The sequence below is a fragment of the Schistocerca cancellata genome, chromosome 8 (assembly GCF_023864275.1).
Source record: "Schistocerca cancellata isolate TAMUIC-IGC-003103 chromosome 8, iqSchCanc2.1, whole genome shotgun sequence".
Lineage (NCBI taxonomy): Eukaryota > Metazoa > Arthropoda > Insecta > Orthoptera > Acrididae > Schistocerca > Schistocerca cancellata.
In genome coordinates this window covers 118,873,192-118,883,516 of record NC_064633.1, presented here as the reverse complement: position 1 = coordinate 118,883,516, position 10,325 = coordinate 118,873,192, and the positions used below count along the sequence as shown (strand labels likewise).

The following is a 10,325-nucleotide window of genomic DNA, read 5'->3' as shown; positions in this document are numbered from 1 at the left end:
CTCAAGCTCTTTTGGGAAATACATGGCTTTAAATCAGACTAACAAACAGCGAAATGACACCGCTGTACGACATACGATTACAGCCTTGTAACCACTTGAACGGGATCTCGGCAATTCTTCGTTACATATGCGTAGTCTGTACTTCAGCCGCTTGAAAATAAAGTCGGATGAGTCCATATTGCCCGTGGCTTTAGTGGGGAACGTTCTTCACACGCCTACAAAGTTCAGCTTTACCTGGCTGAGAAAATATCTCCACCTCCACCTGTTAACTTGTTTGCACTTCCAGGCTAGGATATGAAACTCGAATGTTTTCAGTGATAGTTTGAGTTTGGAGTGTAAGTCGCTATGGTTGACCAAAGGTTATAACTGATGGCGTGGCGGACATGTGAAGGTTTGGGATGTGTGATACCAGGTCAAATGTGTTCTTCATTTCCAGTCTTCACTTTGTAATTTTCTGCGGTAACGTTGTTAGTATACGTTGCCACACGATTGCTCTTCTTGAGTTTTATGACAGACGTCATACTGCGGTTAAAACAAAAATAAGTGAAGGGAAATGCGAGTTGCTGCCGCTAGAAGAAACCTGACGGAGTTTCTTGTCACTGCTCGGTAGTGAAGGTATATCCACCGATTATTGCACAGACTGTGCTACACAGTCCAGTCACATTAATGTGACCACAGCCTATGCTCGACGTCAACGTGCAGTAACCACTCAGAGACGGTAGGTGGCTGCACTAGCAGTGGAGGGTATGAAAAGCGTGCCAGGGGGGTGCAGACAACAGTGCACCCTTTCACGTTTTGCGGAAACGGAGTGATTTACCTGATGTCCAAATTGAGATGATCTGTGGCCTCTGGGTGAAGGATGGAAGCATTTCCGAAACGGCTGCGATTTTAAACTATTGGCGTGCTGCCGTGGTTAAAGTATATCATACATGGCAAAATGACGCTGTCCAAAACCAGCGCCGAAGCACTGTGATGCATCATGGTGTGGGGCAGCAGGTGGAATAATTGTTAAATGTTTTGCATTTATGCTGTTTGCCGTTCTCTCCAGACGCTTATCAGCGCACCACTTGTGCTGGGAGTCGCGTCGCGTCGGTATCGTTGATATAAACAGCCTAGGATGCAGGAATAAGTTACTCGGGATACGTGTAACCATGAAATCGTTTTCGAATGAAGTGTTAATTTTGGGATCACGTTAAGGATCTATCTTTAGTTTGCGTATGTCGTATTTTCTCGTGCCGCCGCAGGACAGACATTCTATCATTATTAGCCTGGCGTTTGATGAACATTATCATCAAATTATGGCGAGCATTCACTTAAAAATTTAATTTGAACAGTTATAGTTGCATCAGCGCATTAGACTCTGAACTGCTCTGGTAGTTGGATTGTGTGGATTCGTTTTGGTCTGTGACTTTCAGAATATAGTGAACATTTTAAAGAGAATGGTTTTTGATTATGAATCCCAGACAATCTCCTAATTCCACAGAGCTATAAGCTGTAGCTATAAATGTATTTCTCAGATGAAGTGGGAACTAGGAATTCTAATTACAGGCTTCACATTTTGCTAATCACTTTCTGGTTGCCAAAGATTGTAGCTAGAGAGCCAGTGTTGAGAACAGCAAACAGCATAAATACAAAAAATTTAACAATTATTCCACCCGCCATCCCACAATGGGTGATAGGTGGCAGGAATGAACGTTTGCTACTGAGATATGTCCGGGCGAATAGACGTGCCACTACTGAGCAACTGACCACACAGATGAACCGAGGGGCTACCAACAGGGTCTCCTCAACAGTTGTTTAGGGAACGTTGCTGCGTATTGGCCGCCCCATCAGGTGCCTATTTTATGCAACCATTCTGCCTGTTGTTCATCAGCTTCGAAGGCTGAAGAAAGGTTTGACGTCAAGCCAAGGATTGACTTTTCCAGACTGTCAGAAGGAATTTGTCTTTTCAAATGACACATCCAGGCCAGCATTAGGCTGTGTTTTGAATCAGATCGCGGATTGTGAAGAACATTAAGTGGTTTTCACTTCATGACAGCTCAGTAAAATGGAGAAGAATATTACAATGCAAAGAAGGAAATGCTCATCTCTGTGTTACCTGTATGAGAAAAGATTCAAGATAGTAACTGATCATGCAGCTGACAAGTTGGTCATGCTGTGGAAGCCAGGTAAGAATCACTGAAATGCAGATGGGTTGGACAGGAGTGGAAGCACGGAGATACGGCCTTGCTGGGTGGCAAGTGGTGCAAACCGCTGATGCTGACTACAAAAATGGTTCAAATGGCTCTGAGCACTATGGGACTTAACTTCTAAGGTCATCAGTCCCCTAGAACTTAGAACTACTTAAACCTAACTAACCTAAGGACATCACACACATCCATGCCCGAGGCAGGATTCGAACCTGCGACCGTAGCGGTCGCGCTGTTCCAGACTGTAGCGCCTTTAACCGCTTGGCCACCCCGGCCAGTGATGCTGACTACAGGCTATACATGTGTTGTGTACATAGTTCCGCGTAGTCAGCACGTACACAACTTTCCTACTAGAGCGCGCCCCGCTAAGCACAACAGCGCAGGCACAGCGCTCGTCCGTCTCTGCACTACGAGATGGCGCTGCCATAGAGACGGACCAAATTCTGTTTCCGCCGATCCGTGTATTAATATGTAATGCAGCCAATGAGATTGCTGCTAATGTAGAACCTTTTCTCCTCACGGATCACACTCGCGCAGTGATACATGAACGCGCAAGGTGTTATAACAAACATACAGACCTCCGATTAGTCAGTCTGCATTTGTCTGCATCAGTCTGTACCAGTCTGCATTAGTCTGTACCAGTGTGTACGAGTTCTACATTTGTCTGTACCAGTCTATAGTCAAGTTTCAGTCTGTGCCTAATAAGATTACCATATTCCTGTACATAGCCATGAAGATAAATGTATAGAAACTTTTGTCAAGTATCAGAGATATATGTGAGAATAACATTAACCTACCAATACCAAGAGAGGAGGAGGAGATGTATTGTTTAACGTCCCGTCGACAACGAGGTCATTAGAGACGGAGCGCAAGCTCGGGTTAGGGAAGGATGGGGAAGGAAATCGGCCGTGCCCTTTCAATGGATCCATCCCGGCATTTGCCTGAAGCGATTTAGGGAAATCACGGAAAACCTAAATCAGGATGGCCGGAGACGGGATTAAAAAAAATGGCTCTGAGCACTATGGGACTCAACTGCTGTGGTCATAAGCCCCCTAGAACTTAGAACTACTTAAACCTAACTAACCTAAGGACATCACACACATCCATGCCCGAGGCATGCGACCGTAGCGGTCGTGCGGTTCCAGACTGTAGCGCCTTTAACCGCTCGGCCACTCCGGCCGGCTGGAGACGGGATTGAACCGTCGTCCTCCCGAATGCGAGTCCAGTGTGCTAACCACTGCGCCACCTCGCTCGGTACCAATACCAAAGGAACTTCAGATTGTCAATTGTAAATAGCATCCAGAACCAAGTTAAGTAATTTTTATGCTTGTTATTAGTTTAATAAATGTATGTGAAAATTAATCAAGTTCTGTTTAAAGTTGGTCACCGTCAATCTGCTACTCTAAGCGTGCAAGTGGCATTTCTATCGTCTGACCAAACGGCAGAAGATAAACACGCCACGATAAGACCACGAGACATATTGCTGACACTTGCCTACTTCGTTAGAGCGACAAGCCACATAATCTGATGGTGTGTGTACTGAAGGTCTTACAATACGCACACCACAACGTGACAGAGCCACAGTTCAGAATGTGTGACAGCTTGTTATGTAAATCAAGTAGGTTGGGGCTTTGGGTTGTATTACCAGCTATGTACAAGAAGGAGGTGTTGAAGGAAGCACATGATCATATGCTACCCAGGGATTGAGGCTGTAGGACAGTGAACCAGAGGGTAGCGGAAAAGTACTGGTGGAAGCGATGAAAGGAAGGCATAGCCCAATATGTGGGAAGTTTTATACAATGTGCACCTTGAGATAACAGGAGCCACAGCCAAGTGCCAATACAAAGGTTGCAAGAAAAAATGCAGTCGTATTAAATGATGGGGACCGATGTTTTAGGTGCGTGTAACCAGATTCCAGTGCACAATAGGTATTGATCACTTCCCTCGATACGTGAAAATGGTTGGCATAACAAATTAGCAAGCCACTACACTGGCCGATGCCTTGATCTAAAGGTGCTTGCTCTAGTTTGATGTGCCTGAAACAACGCTCACAGAGTAACAAGGAACCCCTTGAGTGCGGGGTCGCACAAGCTAATGACGTATATGGCATTCGACGCCCCACATATTGTGTATCCAATGGTGAGCACAGCATGAGGCTACCGGGCATAGTTAAACTGTTTAGTCGACGAGTAACTCACGATAATGCTACTGTGCTAGTGCTGTTGATACAAAGCATAACAATGGCAACGATAAACAAAGCAAACATTGCATTATATCTACAACAACAGTTGCCGAAGTTGAAATTTCGTCAGAAGGGGGTCCAAGGAATTTGCAGAGCGAGAAAGAAGTGGCAGATGAAAAGTTAGGGTTTCTGCAAGGTCTGCCGGCCGTTGTGGCCGAGCGGTTCTAGGCGCTTCAGTCCGGAACCGCGGTGCTGCTACCGTCGCAGGTTCTAATCCTGCCTCGGACATGGATGTGTGTGATGTCCTTAGATTAGTTAGGTTTAAGTAGTTCTAAGTCTAGGGGACTGATGACATCAGATGTTAAGTCCCATAGAGCTTAGAGTCATTTTGCAAGGTCAGTCAGTGGAAAGTGTGGTGCTGTATACGCTCGACTGTGTGGACAATGTACATGAGGAGAACAGTGATCACGGTAGGTGTTTAACAAGAGAAAGTAATGCTGGAATAAGTGTCAAGCCATGTAGTTCATCATCTTTATCGGACAGTAAAATGTAATAAAGGACAATCGTTGTACAAGAAGTGGTACTTAACATAGTTACATACATGGAAGATAGTCCGCATCATAGTAAAAGAACAAATATGAACAGATCTCGAGTACGTCCGCAGCAATGCGACCGTGTACTGCGTAATGCAAAGCTACGGACATTCAAGGGAGGAAAGATGCACTTGTTATAAAAACTGGTGTTTACGTGTTTCAGGGATGTTCGATATAATATACAGGATGTGTATTGTAGTGACTGCTTACGTCTTCCGATTGTGTAGCACTGTTTCAAGTTATGCAGCCATCCACTGCTTCACTTGAAATCACTGTAATATACAGGGCTATTACAAATGACTGAAGCGATTTCATAAATTCACTGTAGCTCCATTCATTGACATATGGTCACGACACACTACAGATACGTAGAAAAACTCATAAAGTTTTGTTCGGCTGAAGCCGCACTTCAGGTTTCTGCCGCCAGAGCGCTCGAGAGCGCAGTGAGACAAAATGGCGACAGGAGCCGAGAAAGCGTATGTCGTGCTTGAAATGCACTCGCATCAGTCAGTCATAACAGTGCAACGACACTTCAGGACGAAGTTCAACAAAGATCCACCAACTGCTAACTCCATTCGGCGATGGTATGCGCAGTTTAAAGCTTCTGGTGCCTCTGTAAGGGGAAATCAACGGGTCGGCCTGCATTGAGCGAAGAAACGGTTGAACACGTGCGGGCAAGTTTCATGCGTAGCCCGCGGAAGTCGACGAATAAAGCAAGCAGGGAGCTAAACGTACCACAGCCGACGGTTTGGAAAATCTTACGGAAAAGGCTAAAGCAGAAGTCTTACCGTTTCGAACTCATTGATGGGGACATGCTGTGCCGAGTGTGGGAGGAACTTGATTATCGGCTTGATGTCTGCCGAATCACTAAAGGGGCACATATCGAACATTTCTGAATGCCTAAAAAAACTTTTTGAGTTTTTGTATGTGTGTGCAAAGCATTGTGCAAATATCTCAAATAATAAAGTTATTGTAGAGCTGTGAATCACTTGAATCATTTGTAATAACCCTGTATGTAGCAAGCAACTTTATATGCATAACGTAGCAGTTTCTTGCAACCTTTGCATTGGCACTAGGCTATGGCTCATGTCAGCTCATGGTGCACATTGTATTAAACTTCCCACATATTGGGCTATGCCTTCCTTCCACCGCTTCCACCCATACTTTTCCGCTACCCTCTGGTCCATTGTCTTACAACCTCAATCCTTGGGTAGCATGTGATCATGTGCTTCCTTCGGTACCTCCTTCATGAGCATATCTGGTAAAACAACTCAAAGCCCCAACCTATTTGATTTACATAACAAGCTGTCACACATGCTAAACTGTGGCTGTGTCACGTATTGCCTACAGTCAGCATCAGCGGTTAGCACCGCTTGCCACCCAGTAAGGCCGTATCTCAGTGTTTGCACTCCTGATCAACCCATCTGCATTTCAGTGATTCTTACCTGGCTTCTGCAGCATGACCATCTTGGTCAGTTACTATCTTGAATTTTTCCCCATACAGGTAACACAGAGAATACGTAATTCCATATATCAAGATGAGAATTTCCTTCATTGCGTTGTAATATTCTTCTCCATTTTACTGAGCTGTCATGAAGTAGAAACCACAGAATGTTCTTCACAATCCGCGATCTGATTCAGAACACACCGTAATGGACGTACTGGTGTGTCACTTGAAAAGACAAATTCCTTCTGACAGTCTAGAAAAGTCAAGCCTTGGCTTGACGTCAAAGCTTTCTTCAGTCTTTCTAGTGCAGCTTGATATTCTTCTGTCCTCTTGAACTTCAGACTCTCTTTTAATAGTCGAATGGTCGTGCAATGCTTGCAAACCCCTTCACAAATTTTCTACAATATTTGGAAGTCCTAGAAATGACTAGAGCTCTTTGTTCTTTTTAGGTACCAGAAAATCCAGTACCGCTAATATTAGTTTAGGGTCTGTCTTTACACCTTCTTTACTAATTACACGCCTCAAGTAACCCACTTTCTCTAAAGGAAAATGGCACTATCCCGTGCTCAACATAAGATGTACTATCCCGATCTTCTGGAAACTTCTTTCAACCATTTATCTGCTCCTCCTTATCCCTCAAAAACACAACCATAATGTCAGAAAAAATCTATACACAAGAATAATAAATTTATAGTAATGAAATGCCAACGGCCTTGCCGCAGTGGTAACACCGGTTCCCGTCAGATCACCGAAGCTAAGCACTGTCGGGCTGGGCTAGCACTTGGATGAGTGACCATCCGGTCTGCCGAGAGCTGTTGGCAAGCGGATCACTCAGCCCTTGTGAGGCAAACTGAGGAGCTACTTGATTGAGAAGTAGCGGCTCTGGTCTCGGAAACTGACGTACGGCCGGGAGAGCGGTGTGCTGACCACATGCTCCTCCTTATCCGCGTCCAGTGACGCCTGTGGCGTGAGGATGACACGGCGGCCGGTCGGTACCTTTGGGCCTTCATGGCCTGTTTGGGAGGAGTTTAGATTTTTAGAGTAATGAAATAATTAGCCCAACTGGTTAGCCATGCGATCCAATGCACTGGCTTTAAGGGCGGAAAGGCGTGCCGGTCCCCGGCACGAATCCGTCGGCGCATTAGTGTCGAGGTCCGGTGTGCCGGCCAGTCTGTTGATGGTTTTTAAGGCGGTTTTCCATCTGACTGCGTGCTGGTTCCCCCTATTCCACCTCAGTTACACAATGTCGCCGATTGCCGCGCAAGCACTGTCTCCACGTACACGTCCACCATAATTCCTCTACCACGCAAACATTGGGGCTACACTCGTCTGGTGTGAGACTTTTCCGGGGGTCCACTGGGGGCTGAACCGCACAATAACCGTGGGTTCGGTGTTGGGCGGCGGTGAGGTGGGTGGACTGCTGCAGCCTGTTGTGGGGTAGTGTACCACTGCGGGCTACGGCGGGGACGAAGCCTGTCCGTCGTTTCTAGGTCCCCAGTTCAATAAAATACAATGTAACAGTACAATGAAATAATTCATGTTACTAGGTAACATATTTAAGTGATTAACGTGTCAAGAACACAGGATAAAGTAAGCACAAGAAAAGTCATTGCAAATGCGAAATGCTAGTACATTAATAGCCAGCATAACCACCAGAATGTTGAACGGAAGCATGCAAACGTACATGCATTGTGTTGTTATGGTGCCGGATATCAGTTTGTGGGATGGAGTTCCATGCCTGTTGCACTTGGTCGGTCTGTGGGATGGTTACTGCTGGCTGTGGATGACGCTGGAGTTGTCTTCCAATGACATCCTGTACATGCCTCGTTGGAGACTGATCTGGTGATTGACCAGGCCAAGGCAACACATCGACAGCCCGTAGAGCTTGTTGGGCTGCGACAGTCGTATGTCAGTGAGTGTTATTCTGTTGGAAAACACCGCCTGGAATGCTGTTTATGAGTAGCAGCACAACAGGTCGAATCACCAGACTGATGTACAAATTTGTAGTTGGAATGTGTGGAATAGCCAAGAGAATACAAGTGCTGTTATACGAAATGGCAACCCAGACCATAACTCCAGGTGTAGGTCCACTGAGTCAGAGGCTGCAAAGGATTTCATGATAAAACACAAAAGACCTCCACTCCAACCTCCAATGAGCTTTCGCTCATGGGAGGCGCGCCGCCAACGCCGAGCCAGACGGTTACGTAACCACCGTCTAGACCAGGGGCGGGCAAACGTTGCACGCGGCTCATGAGCACACAGCGCTGCACGTGTGCTGCTCGCGTGCAATCGTCGACAGGGGCAGTGGCGACAGCGGGCAGGGTGCGGCAGTCTGCGGCAGGGTAGTACCAGGCTAAGCTGCGGACGTTGAAGCGAAGCGATCACTACGTAGTGAACGTTGTATTTCAAGAACCGGAAAATGCAGAGTGAATCAAGGAAACGGAGAATTGGAGATTTGCTATCTTTTAAAAAGGAATGGGAGAATCATTTTTTTCTCTGTGCAAAAACGCGAAAATTGGAAATGTATAATATATGACAGTATTCTGGCTGGTAAGCGGAAGTTTAATATTGAACGCCATTATAATAAATTTCAGTATGTTGCAGTTCTTGGTGCAATAAAAGAGGAATTTCTCAAGCGATTTGGGGATATATCTTACTTATGCAAGGTTTTGAATAGTTCTCGAGACAATCTGCTGTTTCTGTAGATGATATTCATCCCAGTTTGCAAATGGAATTAATAGATCTACAGCGTAATTCTCGTCTGAGAGACAAGTTCCTTTTGGCAAGACGTGTAATAGATGTTTATCACGACTTTCCACAGCAAGAGTTTCCTCGTCTCCATCGTGAAGCCATGAACATAATGTCAATGTTTCGCTCGACATACGTTTGCGAGAGATTTGTTTCTGTTATGAAAGTCTCGGTTAAGAGCAAACATCAGTAATGAAAATTTAAGTAACTGTTTGCGTTTGTCTGTATGTAGAAATTTTGTTCCACTCCACCTGTGATAATTAAATAAAACGTATCGTAGGTAATAGATACTCTTTCAAACCACGATTACTTTCAAGCACTCCTACTAACCTTATTCCTTCATTCAATAAAGCAGGCCAGGAAACAAAACGCATTACAGAGGAAGAAGCGGAGAGACGGTATGGTGGGGAGGGGAGAGAAGCGGGTGGCCAGCTTGCCCCTGTGTGCGCGCACAACAGCTGTTAACTGCACACGTGCATGTGCACCGCACACGTGCAGAATTCCTGCCCGCCCCTGGTCTAGACGATAAGCGGGCAGCCTGGCTGCTGGAGGCCCAGCATGGGGAAGTATGCTTTATAAATTTTTTCAAACTGTTGCATCCTTGAGCCCCCGGTTCGAGATGTACCCTTGTCCGGTTAGTGGCTGACGCTTCAGATCTTTATTTATGAAAATATACAGTACGATCAGATACAAATTTTACATACTCACATACACCTTTACCTTTAATCCAAATATATACAGATTCATTAGGATTGACTTTTCTTTTATTACGTGTATACAACACAAGTGGAGACGTAGAGTCATAAGCAGATTTACCAAAGTCTTTATTAGCAATTTCAAACATATGGTAGGTACGATATGCAATAACGTCTCTATCATGAAAACTTTCAAGTCCAGGAACACTAGACACTCCACTACCACCTCTCACTATGGCGACAGTGAACCATCCATTTCCATGTGAAAATGTGTCGTTTATATCCAGGCTAAAATTAAGAGAACATCCAAGAAATACACAGGGTCCGTCGACGAGAGCGTGGGCTGCAACACTCTTGACTGGAATGCGGTTCTTCTTGTCCCCAGATGTTGTAAAGACTTTGGTAAATCTGCTTATGACTCTACATCTCCACTTGTGTTGTATACACGTAATAAAAGAAAAGTCAATCCTA

At 45.3% G+C, this 10,325-nt stretch overlaps 1 pseudogene; it reads left to right on the top strand.

Annotated features, from left to right (window-relative positions):
• Window positions 1–7,114: 7,114 nt before the first annotated feature.
• Window positions 7,115–7,232, top strand: LOC126095808 (5S ribosomal RNA; annotated as a pseudogene).
• Window positions 7,233–10,325: the final 3,093 nt, after the last annotated feature.